Source organism: Mustelus asterias, unplaced genomic scaffold, assembly GCF_964213995.1.
Source record: "Mustelus asterias unplaced genomic scaffold, sMusAst1.hap1.1 HAP1_SCAFFOLD_4483, whole genome shotgun sequence".
In the NCBI taxonomy this organism is placed as follows: domain Eukaryota; kingdom Metazoa; phylum Chordata; class Chondrichthyes; order Carcharhiniformes; family Triakidae; genus Mustelus; species Mustelus asterias.
The window spans coordinates 1-12,500 of NW_027594426.1; the positions used below are offsets into that span (position 1 = coordinate 1).

General features: G+C 58.5%; 1 long non-coding RNA gene across 1 annotated transcript in view; it reads right to left on the reverse strand.

Annotated features, from left to right (window-relative positions):
• LOC144491118 (uncharacterized) overlaps window positions 1-12,500 on the reverse strand; it is a 16,508-nt gene continuing 4,008 nt past the window's right edge. Inside the window, exon 3 of the long non-coding RNA XR_013497400.1 lies at window positions 1-15. This is a non-coding gene — a long non-coding RNA (uncharacterized LOC144491118). The remainder of the gene's footprint in view (window positions 16-12,500) is intronic.

A 12,500-nucleotide genomic window follows, 5' to 3' on the forward strand; every position in this document is an offset into this window, starting at 1 on the left:
GTCTCCTGCGGAACACTATCGAGAGAGAGAGAGAGAAGAGATTAAATCGTGGATTTCCCCGGGGGACTGGCCATTCGGCCCCTCTGCTGCATGCTGTCCCCTACCCACCCCCACCGCAGCTCCACTCACCACCCTCTGTGATGGTTGGGGACTGTGGGGTGGGGATTGGGGGTGGGGATTGGGGATTGGGGGCGGGGTTTGGGGAGTGGGGGCGTGGTTTGGGATTGTGGGCGGGGTTTGGGATTGGGGGCGGGGTTTGGGGTTGGGGGCGGGGTTTGGGATTGGGGGCGGGGTTTGGAATTGTGGGCGGGGTTTGGGATTGGGGGCGGGGTTTGGGATTGGGGCGGGGTTTGGGATTGGGGGTGGGATTTGGTGATTGGGGGCAGGGTTAGGGGGCAGGGTTTGGGATTGGGGGCGGGGTTTGGGATTGTGGGCAGGGTTTGGGATTGGGGGCGGGGTTTGGGATTGTGGGCGGGGTTTGGGATTGGGGGCGGGGTTTGGGATTGGGGGCGGGGTTTGGGATTGGGGCGGGGTTTGGTATTGGGGGTGGGATTTGGTGATTGGGGGCAGGGTTAGGGGGCAGGGTTTGGGATTGTGGGCAGGGTTTGGGATTGGGGGCGGGGTTTGGGATTGTGGGCGGGGTCTGAGATTGGGGGCAGGGTTTGGGATTGGGGCGGGGTTTGGGATTGGGGGTGGGGGGGGGGGTTTGGGGGTGGGATTTGGTGATTGGGGGCAGGGTTAGGGGGCAGGGTTTGGGATTGGGGGTGGGGTTTGGGGAGTGGGGGTGGGGTTTGGGATTGTGGGCGGGGTTTGGGATTGTGGGCAGGGTTTGGGGGTGGAGTTTGGGGGTGGGATTTGGTGATTGGGGGCAGGGTTAGGGGGCAGGGTTTGGGATTGGGGTGGGGTTTGGGGAGTGGGGGCGGGGTTTGGGATTGGGGGCGGGGTTTGGGGATTGGGGGAGCAGGCTCGAAGGGCCAAATGGCCTCCACCAGCTCCTATCTTCGACATTTCTCTGGAGACCCGATGTCTGTTTTTGGTTACAATATGGAGACTGGAACTGTGCACGGTGCTCCCAGTGTGGGTCTAACCGAGGGATACGGAGACTGGAACTGTGCACGGTGCTCCCAGTGTGGTCTAACCGAGGGATACGGAGACTGGAACTGTGCACGGTGCTCCCAGTGTGGGTCTAACCGAGGGATACGGAGACTGGAACTGTGCACGGTGCTCCCAGTGTGGTCTAACCGAGGGATACGGAGACTGGAACTGTGCACGGTGCTCCCAGTGTGGGTCTAACCGAGGGATACGGAGACTGGAACTGTGCACGGTGCTCCCAGTGTGGGTCTAACCGAGGGATACGGAGACTGGAACTATGCACAGTGCTCCCAGTGTGGTCTAACCGAGGGATACGGAGACTGGAACTGTGCACGGTGCTCCCAGTGTGGGTCTAACCGAGGGATACGGAGACTGGAACTGTGCACAGTGCTCCCAGTGTGGTCTAACCGAGGGATACGGAGACTGGAACTGTGCACGGTGCTCCCAGTGTGGGTCTAACCGAGGGATACGGAGACTGGAACTGTGCACAGTGCTCCCAGTGTGGGTCTAACCGAGGGATACGGAGACTGGAACTGTGCACGGTGCTCCCAGTGTGGTCTAACCGAGGGATACGGAGACCGGAACTGTGCACGGTGCTCCCAGTGTGGTCTAACCGAGGGATACGGAGACTGGAACTGTGCACGGTGCTCCAGTGTGGGTCTAACCGAGGGATACGGAGACTGGAACTGTGCACGGTGCTCCCAGTGTGGGTCTAACCGAGGGATACGGAGACTGGAACTGTGCACGGTGCTCCCAGTGTGGGTCTAACCGAGGGATACGGAGACTGGAACTGTGCACGGTGCTCCCAGTGTGGGTCTAACCGAGGGATACGGAGACTGGAACTGTGCACAGTGCTCCCAGTGTGGGTCTAACCGAGGGATACGGAGACTGGAACTGTGCACGGTGCTCACAGTGTGGGTCTAACCGAGGGATACGGAGACTGGAACTGTGCACGGTGCTCCCAGTGTGGGTCTAACCGAGGGATATGGAGACTGGAACTGTGCACGGTGCTCCCAGTGTGGGTCTAACCGAGGGATACGGAGACTGGAACTGTGCACGGTGCTCCCAGTGTGGGTCTAACCGAGGGATACGGAGACTGGAACTGTGCACAGTGCTCCCAGTGTGGGTCTAACCGAGGGATACGGAGACTGGAACTGTGCACGGTGCTCCCAGTGTGGGTCTAACCGAGGGATACGGAGACTGGAACTGTGCACGGTGCTCCCAGTGTGGGTCTAACCGAGGGATACAGAGACTGGAACTGTGCACGGTGCTCCCAGTGTGGTCTAACCGAGGGATATGGAGACCGGAACTGTGCACGGTGCTCCCAGTGTGGTCTAACCGAGGGATATGGAGACCGGAACTGTGCACAGTGCTCCCAGTGTGGGTCTAACCGAGGGATACGGAGACTGGAACTGTGCACGGTGCTCACAGTGTGGGTCTAACCGAGGGATACGGAGACTGGAACTGTGCACGGTGCTCCCAGTGTGGGTCTAACCGAGGGATATGGAGACTGGAACTGTGCACGGTGCTCCCAGTGTGGGTCTAACCGAGGGATATGGAGACTGGAACTGTGCACGGTGCTCCCAGTGTGGGTCTAACCGAGGGATATGGAGACCGGAACTGTGCACGGTGCTCCCAGTGTGGGTCTAACCGAGGGATACGGAGACTGGAACTGTGCACGGTGCTCCCAGTGTGGGTCTAACCGAGGGATACGGAGACTGGAACTGTGCACAGTGCTCCCAGTGTGGGTCTAACCGAGGGATACGGAGACTGGAACTGTGCACGGTGCTCACAGTGTGGGTCTAACCGAGGGATACGGAGACTGGAACTGTGCACGGTGCTCCCAGTGTGGGTCTAACCGAGGGATATGGAGACTGGAACTGTGCACGGTGCTCCCAGTGTGGGTCTAACCGAGGGATATGGAGACTGGAACTGTGCACGGTGCTCCCAGTGTGGTCTAACCGAGGGATACGGAGACTGGAACTGTGCACAGTGCTCCCAGTGTGGGTCTAACCGAGGGATATGGAGACCGGAACTGTGCACGGTGCTCCCAGTGTGGGTCTAACCGAGGGATACGGAGACTGGAACTGTGCACGGTGCTCCCAGTGTGGTCTAACCGAGGGATACGGAGACTGGAACTGTGCACAGTGCTCCCAGTGTGGTCTAACCGAGGGATATGGAGACTGGAACTGTGCACAGTGCTCCCAGTGTGGTCTAACCGAGGGATACGGAGACTGGAACTGTGCACGGTGCTCCCAGTGTGGGTCTAACCGAGGGATACGGAGACTGGAACTGTGCACGGTGCTCCCAGTGTGGGTCTAGCCGAGGGATACGGAGACTGGAACTATGCACGGTGCTCCCAGTGTGGGTCTAACCGAGGGATATGGAGACCGGAACTGTGCACGGTGCTCCCAGTGTGGGTCTAACCGAGGGATACGGAGACTGGAACTGTGCACAGTGCTCCCAGTGTGGTCTAACCGAGGGATACGGAGATTGGAACTGTGCACGGTGCTCCCAGTGTGGGTCTAACCGAGGGATACGGAGACTGGAACTGTGCACAGTGCTCCCAGTGTGGTCTAACCGAGGGATACGGAGACTGGAACTGCGCACGGTGCACCCAGCGTGGTCTAACCGAGGGATACGGAGACTGGAACTGCGCACGGTGCACCCAGCGTGGTCTAACCGAGGGATACGGAGACTGGAACTGTGCACGGTGCTCCCAGTGTGGGTCTAACCGAGGGATACGGAGACTGGAACTGTGCACCGGTGCTCCCAGTGTGGTCTAACCGAGGATACGGAGACTGGAACTGTGCACGGTGCTCCCAGTGTGGGTCTAACCGAGGGATACGGAGACTGGAACTGTGCACAGTGCTCCCAGTGTGGGTCTAACTGAGGGATATGGAGACTGGAACTGTGCACGGTGCTCCCAGTGTGGGTCTAACCGAGGGATATGGAGACTGGAACTGTGCACAGTGCTCCCTGTGTGGTCTAACCGAGGGATATGGAGACTGGAACTGTGCACGGTGCTCCCAGTGTGGGTCTAACCGAGGGATACGGAGACTGGAACTGTGCACGGTGCTCTCAGTGTGGTCTAACAGAGGGATACGGAGACTGGAACTGTGCACGGTGCTCCCAGTGTGGGTCTAACCGAGGGATATGGAGACTGGAACTGTGCACGGTGCTCCCAGTGTGGTCTAACCGAGGGATACGGAGACTGGAACTGTGCACAGTGCTCCCAGTGTGGGTCTAACCGAGGGATACGGAGACTGGAACTGTGCACAGTGCTCCCAGTGTGGGTCTAACCGAGGGATATGGAGACTGGAACTGTGCACGGTGCTCCCAGTGTGGGTCTAACAGAGGGACACGGAGACTGGAACTGTGCACGGTGCTCCCAGTGTGGGTCTAACCGAGGGATACGGAGACTGGAACTGTGCACGGTGCTCTCAGTGTGGTCTAACCGAGGGATACGGAGACTGGAACTGTGCACAGTGCTCCCAGTGTGGGTCTAACCGAGGGATACGGAGACTGGAACTGTGCACGGTGCTCCCAGTGTGGGTCTAACCGAGGGATACGGAGACTGGAACTGTGCACAGTGCTCCCAGTGTGGGTCTAACCGAGGGATACGGAGACTGGAACTGTGCACAGTGCTCCCAGTGTGGTCTAACAGAGGGATACGGAGACTGGAACTGTGCACGGTGCTCCCAGTGTGGTCTAACCGAGGGATACGGAGACTGGAACTGTGCACAGTGCTCCCAGTGTGGGTCTAACCGAGGGATACGGAGACTGGAACTGTGCACGGTGCTCCCAGTGTGGGTCTAACCGAGGGATACGGAGACTGGAACTGTGCACAGTGCTCCCAGTGTGGGTCTAACCGAGGGATACGGAGACTGGAACTGTGCACGGTGCTCCCAGTGTGGGTCTAACCGAGGGATACGGAGACTGGAACTGTGCACAGTGCTCCCAGTGTGGGTCTAACCGAGGGATACGGAGATTGGAACTGTGCACGGTGCTCCCAGTGTGGGTCTAACCGAGGGATACGGAGACTGGAACTGTGCACGGTGCTCCCAGTGTGGGTCTAACCGAGGGATACGGAGACTGGAACTGTGCACAGTGCTCCCAGTGTGGGTCTAACCGAGGGATACGGAGACTGGAACTGTGCACAGTGCTCCCAGTGTGGTCTAACCGAGGGATACAGAGACTGGAACTGTGCACGGTGCTCCCAGTGTGGTCTAACCGAGGGATACGGAGACTGGAACTGTGCACAGTGCTCCCAGTGTGGGTCTAACCGAGGGATACGGAGACTGGAACTGTGCACGGTGCTCCCAGTGTGGTCTAACCGAGGGATATGGAGACTGGAACTGTGCACGGTGCTCCCAGTGTGGGTCTCACCGAGGGATACGGAGACTGGAACTGTGCACGGTGCTCCCAGTGTGGTCTAACCGAGGGATACGGAGACTGGAACTGTGCACGGTGCTCCCAGTGTGGGTCTAACCGAGGGATACGGAGACTGGAACTGTGCACAGTGCTCCCAGTGTGGGTCTAACTGAGGGATATGGAGACTGGAACTGTGCACGGTGCTCCCAGTGTGGGTCTAACCGAGGGATATGGAGACTGGAACTGTGCACAGTGCTCCCTGTGTGGTCTAACCGAGGGATATGGAGACTGGAACTGTGCACGGTGCTCCCAGTGTGGGTCTAACCGAGGGATACGGAGACTGGAACTGTGCACGGTGCTCTCAGTGTGGTCTAACAGAGGGATACGGAGACTGGAACTGTGCACGGTGCTCCCAGTGTGGGTCTAACCGAGGGATATGGAGACTGGAACTGTGCACGGTGCTCCCAGTGTGGTCTAACCGAGGGATACGGAGACTGGAACTGTGCACAGTGCTCCCAGTGTGGGTCTAACCGAGGGATACGGAGACTGGAACTGTGCACAGTGCTCCCAGTGTGGGTCTAACCGAGGGATATGGAGACTGGAACTGTGCACGGTGCTCCCAGTGTGGGTCTAACAGAGGGACACGGAGACTGGAACTGTGCACGGTGCTCCCAGTGTGGGTCTAACCGAGGGATACGGAGACTGGAACTGTGCACGGTGCTCTCAGTGTGGTCTAACCGAGGGATACGGAGACTGGAACTGTGCACAGTGCTCCCAGTGTGGGTCTAACCGAGGGATACGGAGACTGGAACTGTGCACGGTGCTCCCAGTGTGGGTCTAACCGAGGGATACGGAGACTGGAACTGTGCACAGTGCTCCCAGTGTGGGTCTAACCGAGGGATACGGAGACTGGAACTGTGCACAGTGCTCCCAGTGTGGTCTAACAGAGGGATACGGAGACTGGAACTGTGCACGGTGCTCCCAGTGTGGTCTAACCGAGGGATACGGAGACTGGAACTGTGCACAGTGCTCCCAGTGTGGGTCTAACCGAGGGATACGGAGACTGGAACTGTGCACGGTGCTCCCAGTGTGGGTCTAACCGAGGGATACGGAGACTGGAACTGTGCACAGTGCTCCCAGTGTGGGTCTAACCGAGGGATACGGAGACTGGAACTGTGCACGGTGCTCCCAGTGTGGGTCTAACCGAGGGATACGGAGACTGGAACTGTGCACAGTGCTCCCAGTGTGGGTCTAACCGAGGGATACGGAGATTGGAACTGTGCACGGTGCTCCCAGTGTGGGTCTAACCGAGGGATACGGAGACTGGAACTGTGCACGGTGCTCCCAGTGTGGGTCTAACCGAGGGATACGGAGACTGGAACTGTGCACAGTGCTCCCAGTGTGGGTCTAACCGAGGGATACGGAGACTGGAACTGTGCACAGTGCTCCCAGTGTGGTCTAACCGAGGGATACAGAGACTGGAACTGTGCACGGTGCTCCCAGTGTGGTCTAACCGAGGGATACGGAGACTGGAACTGTGCACAGTGCTCCCAGTGTGGGTCTAACCGAGGGATACGGAGACTGGAACTGTGCACGGTGCTCCCAGTGTGGTCTAACCGAGGGATATGGAGACTGGAACTGTGCACGGTGCTCCCAGTGTGGGTCTCACCGAGGGATACGGAGACTGGAACTGTGCACGGTGCTCCCAGTGTGGATCTAACCGAGGGATACGGAGATTGGAACTGTGCACAGTGCTCCCAGTGTGGTCTAACCGAGGGATACAGAGACTGGAACTGTGCACGGTGCTCCCAGTGTGGGTCTAACCGAGGGATAGGGAGACTGGAACTGTGCACGGTGCTCCCAGTGTGGGTCTAACCGAGGGATACGGAGACTGGAACTGTGCACGGTGCTCCCAGTGTGGTCTAACCGAGGGATACGGAGACTGGAACTGTGCACGGTGCTCCCAGTGTGGGTCTAACCGAGGGATACGGAGACTGGAACTGTGCACGGTGCTCCCAGTGTGGATCTAACCGAGGGATACGGAGATTGAAACTGTGCACAGTGCTCCCAGTGTGGTCTAACCGAGGGATACAGAGACTGGAACTGTGCACGGTGCTCCCAGTGTGGTCTAACCGAGGGATACGGAGACTGGAACTGTGCACAGTGCTCCCAGTGTGGGTCTAACCGAGGGATACAGAGACTGGAACTGTGCACAGTGCTCCCAGTGTGGGTCTAACCGAGGGATACGGAGACCGGAACTGTGCACGGTGCTCCCAGTGTGGTCTAACCGAGGGATACGGAGACCGGAACTGTGCACGGTGCTCCCAGTGTGGTCTAACCGAGGGATACGGAGACTGGAACTGTGCATGGTGCTCCCAGTGTGGGTCTAACCGAGGGATACGGAGACTGGAACTGTGCACAGTGCTCCCAGTGTGGGACTAACCGAGGGATACGGAGACTGGAACTGTGCACGGTGCTCCCAGTGTGGTCTAACCGAGGGATACGGAGACTGGAACTGTGCACAGTGCTCCCAGTGTGGGTCTAACCGAGGGATACAGAGACTGGAACTGTGCACAGTGCTCCCAGTGTGGGTCTAACCGAGGGATACGGAGACCGGAACTGTGCACGGTGCTCCCAGTGTGGTCGAACCGAGGGATACGGAGACCGGAACTGTGCACGGTGCTCCCAGTGTGGTCTAACCGAGGGATACGGAGACCGGAACTGTGCACAGTGCTCCCAGTGTGGGTCTAACCGAGGGATACAGAGACCGGAACTGTGCACGGTGCTCCCAGTGTGGGTCTAACCGAGGGATACAGAGACTGGAACTGTGCACAGTGCTCCCAGTGTGGTCTAACCGAGGGATATGGAGACTGGAACTGTGCACGGTGCTCCCAGTGTGGGTCTAACCGAGGGATACGGAGACCGGAACTGTGCACGGTGCTCCCAGTGTGGTCTAACCGAGGGATATGGAGACTGGAACTGTGCACGGTGCTCCCAGTGTGGTCTAACCGAGGGATACGGAGACTGGAACTGTGCACAGTGCTCCCAGTGTGGGTCTAACCGAGGGATACGGAGACCGGAACTGTGCACGGTGCTCCCAGTGTGGGTCTAACCGAGGGATATGGAGACTGGAACTGTGCACAGTGCTCCCAGTGTGGGTCTAACAGAGGGACACGGAGACTGGAACTGTGCACGGTGCTCCCAGTGTGGGTCTAACCGAGGGATACGGAGACTGGAACTGTGCACGGTGCTCCCAGTGTGGGTCTAACCGAGGGATATGGAGACTGGAACTGTGCACGGTGCTCCCAGTGTGGGTCTAACAGAGGGACACGGAGACTGGAACTGTGCACGGTGCTCCCAGTGTGGGTCTAACCGAGGGATACGGAGACTGGAACTGTGCACGGTGCTCTCAGTGTGGTCTAACCGAGGGATACGGAGACTGGAACTGTGCACAGTGCTCCCAGTGTGGGTCTAACCGAGGGATACGGAGACTGGAACTGTGCACGGTGCTCCCAGTGTGGGTCTAACCGAGGGATACGGAGACTGGAACTGTGCACAGTGCTCCCAGTGTGGGTCTAACCGAGGGATACGGAGACTGGAACTGTGCACAGTGCTCCCAGTGTGGTCTAACAGAGGGATACGGAGACTGGAACTGTGCACGGTGCTCCCAGTGTGGTCTAACCGAGGGATACGGAGACTGGAACTGTGCACAGTGCTCCCAGTGTGGGTCTAACCGAGGGATACGGAGACTGGAACTGTGCACGGTGCTCCCAGTGTGGGTCTAACCGAGGGATACGGAGACTGGAACTGTGCACAGTGCTCCCAGTGTGGGTCTAACCGAGGGATACGGAGACTGGAACTGTGCACGGTGCTCCCAGTGTGGGTCTAACCGAGGGATACGGAGACTGGAACTGTGCACAGTGCTCCCAGTGTGGGTCTAACCGAGGGATACGGAGATTGGAACTGTGCACGGTGCTCCCAGTGTGGGTCTAACCGAGGGATACGGAGACTGGAACTGTGCACGGTGCTCCCAGTGTGGGTCTAACCGAGGGATACGGAGACTGGAACTGTGCACAGTGCTCCCAGTGTGGGTCTAACCGAGGGATACGGAGACTGGAACTGTGCACAGTGCTCCCAGTGTGGTCTAACCGAGGGATACAGAGACTGGAACTGTGCACGGTGCTCCCAGTGTGGTCTAACCGAGGGATACGGAGACTGGAACTGTGCACAGTGCTCCCAGTGTGGGTCTAACCGAGGGATACGGAGACTGGAACTGTGCACGGTGCTCCCAGTGTGGTCTAACCGAGGGATATGGAGACTGGAACTGTGCACGGTGCTCCCAGTGTGGGTCTCACCGAGGGATACGGAGACTGGAACTGTGCACGGTGCTCCCAGTGTGGATCTAACCGAGGGATACGGAGATTGGAACTGTGCACAGTGCTCCCAGTGTGGTCTAACCGAGGGATACAGAGACTGGAACTGTGCACGGTGCTCCCAGTGTGGGTCTAACCGAGGGATAGGGAGACTGGAACTGTGCACGGTGCTCCCAGTGTGGGTCTAACCGAGGGATACGGAGACTGGAACTGTGCACGGTGCTCCCAGTGTGGTCTAACCGAGGGATACGGAGACTGGAACTGTGCACGGTGCTCCCAGTGTGGGTCTAACCGAGGGATACGGAGACTGGAACTGTGCACGGTGCTCCCAGTGTGGATCTAACCGAGGGATACGGAGATTGAAACTGTGCACAGTGCTCCCAGTGTGGTCTAACCGAGGGATACAGAGACTGGAACTGTGCACGGTGCTCCCAGTGTGGTCTAACCGAGGGATACGGAGACTGGAACTGTGCACAGTGCTCCCAGTGTGGGTCTAACCGAGGGATACAGAGACTGGAACTGTGCACAGTGCTCCCAGTGTGGGTCTAACCGAGGGATACGGAGACCGGAACTGTGCACGGTGCTCCCAGTGTGGTCTAACCGAGGGATACGGAGACCGGAACTGTGCACGGTGCTCCCAGTGTGGTCTAACCGAGGGATACGGAGACTGGAACTGTGCATGGTGCTCCCAGTGTGGGTCTAACCGAGGGATACGGAGACTGGAACTGTGCACAGTGCTCCCAGTGTGGGACTAACCGAGGGATACGGAGACTGGAACTGTGCACGGTGCTCCCAGTGTGGTCTAACCGAGGGATACGGAGACTGGAACTGTGCACAGTGCTCCCAGTGTGGGTCTAACCGAGGGATACAGAGACTGGAACTGTGCACAGTGCTCCCAGTGTGGGTCTAACCGAGGGATACGGAGACCGGAACTGTGCACGGTGCTCCCAGTGTGGTCGAACCGAGGGATACGGAGACCGGAACTGTGCACGGTGCTCCCAGTGTGGTCTAACCGAGGGATACGGAGACCGGAACTGTGCACAGTGCTCCCAGTGTGGGTCTAACCGAGGGATACAGAGACCGGAACTGTGCACGGTGCTCCCAGTGTGGGTCTAACCGAGGGATACAGAGACTGGAACTGTGCACAGTGCTCCCAGTGTGGTCTAACCGAGGGATACGGAGACTGGAACTGTGCACGGTTCTCCCAGTGTGGGTCTAACCGAGGGATACGGAGACTGGAACTGTACACGGTGCTCCCAGTGTGGGTCTAACCGAGGGATACGGAGACTGGAACTGTGCACGGTGCTCCCAGTGTGGTCTAACCGAGGGATACGGAGACTGGAACTGTGCACAGTGCTCCCAGTGTGGGTCTAACCGAGGGATACGGAGACCGGAACTGTGCACAGTGCTCCCAGTGTGGGTCTAACCGAGGGATACGGAGACTGGAACTGTGCACGGTGCTCCCAGTGTGGGTCTAACCGAGGGATACGGAGACTGGAACTGTGCACAGTGCTCCCAGTGTGATCGAACCGAGGGATACGGAAACCCGAACTGTGCACAGTGCTCCCAGTATGGGTTTAACTGAGGGATATGGAGACTGGAACTGTGCACGGTGCTCCCAGTGTGGTCTAACCGAGGGATACGGAGACTGTAACTGTGCACAGTGCTCCCAGTGTGGTCTAACTGAGGGATATAGAGACTGGAACTGTGCACAGTGCTCCCAGTTTGGTCTAACCGAGGGATACGGAGACCGGAACTGTGCACAGTGCTCCCAGTGTGATCGAACCGAGGGATACGGAAACCCGAACTGTGCACAGTGCTCCCAGTGTGGGTCTAACTGAGGGATACGGAGACTGGAACTGTGCACGGTGCTCCCAGTGTGGGTCTAACCGAGGGATACGGAGACCGGAACTGTGCACAGTGCTCCCAGTGTGGGTCTAACCGAGGGATACGGAGACTGGAACTGTGCACGGTGCTCCCAGTGTGGGTCTAACCGAGGGATACGGAGACTGGAACTGTGCACGGTGCTCCCAGTGTGGGTCAAACCGAGGGATATGGAGACTGGAACTGTGCACAGTGCTCCCAGTGTGGGTCTAACCGAGGGATATGGAGACTGGAACTGTGCACAGTGCTCCCAGTGTGGGTCTAACCGAGGGATATGGAGACTGGAACTGTGCACGGTGCTCCCAGTGTGGGTCTAACCGAGGGATATGGAGACTGGAACTCTGCACAGTGCTCCCAGTGTGGGTCTAACCGAGGGATATGGAGACTGGAACTGTGCACGGTGCTCCCAGTGTGGGTCTAACCGAGGGATATGGAGACTGGAACTGTGCACGGTGCTCCCAGTGTGGGTCTAACCGATGGATATGGAGACTGGAACTGTGCACGGTGCTCCCAGTGTGGGTCTAACCGAGGGATATGGAGACTGGAACTGTGCACGGTGCTCCCAGTGTGGTCTAACTGAGGGATACGGAGACTGGAACTGTGCACGGTGCTCCCAGTGTGGGTCTAACCGAGGGATATGGAGACTGGAACTGTGCACAGTGCTCCCAGTGTGGTCTAACCGAGGGATACGGAAATTGGAACTGTGCACAGTGCTCCCAGTGTGGTCTAACCGAGGGATACGGAGACTGGAACTGTGCACGGTGCTCCCAGTGTGGG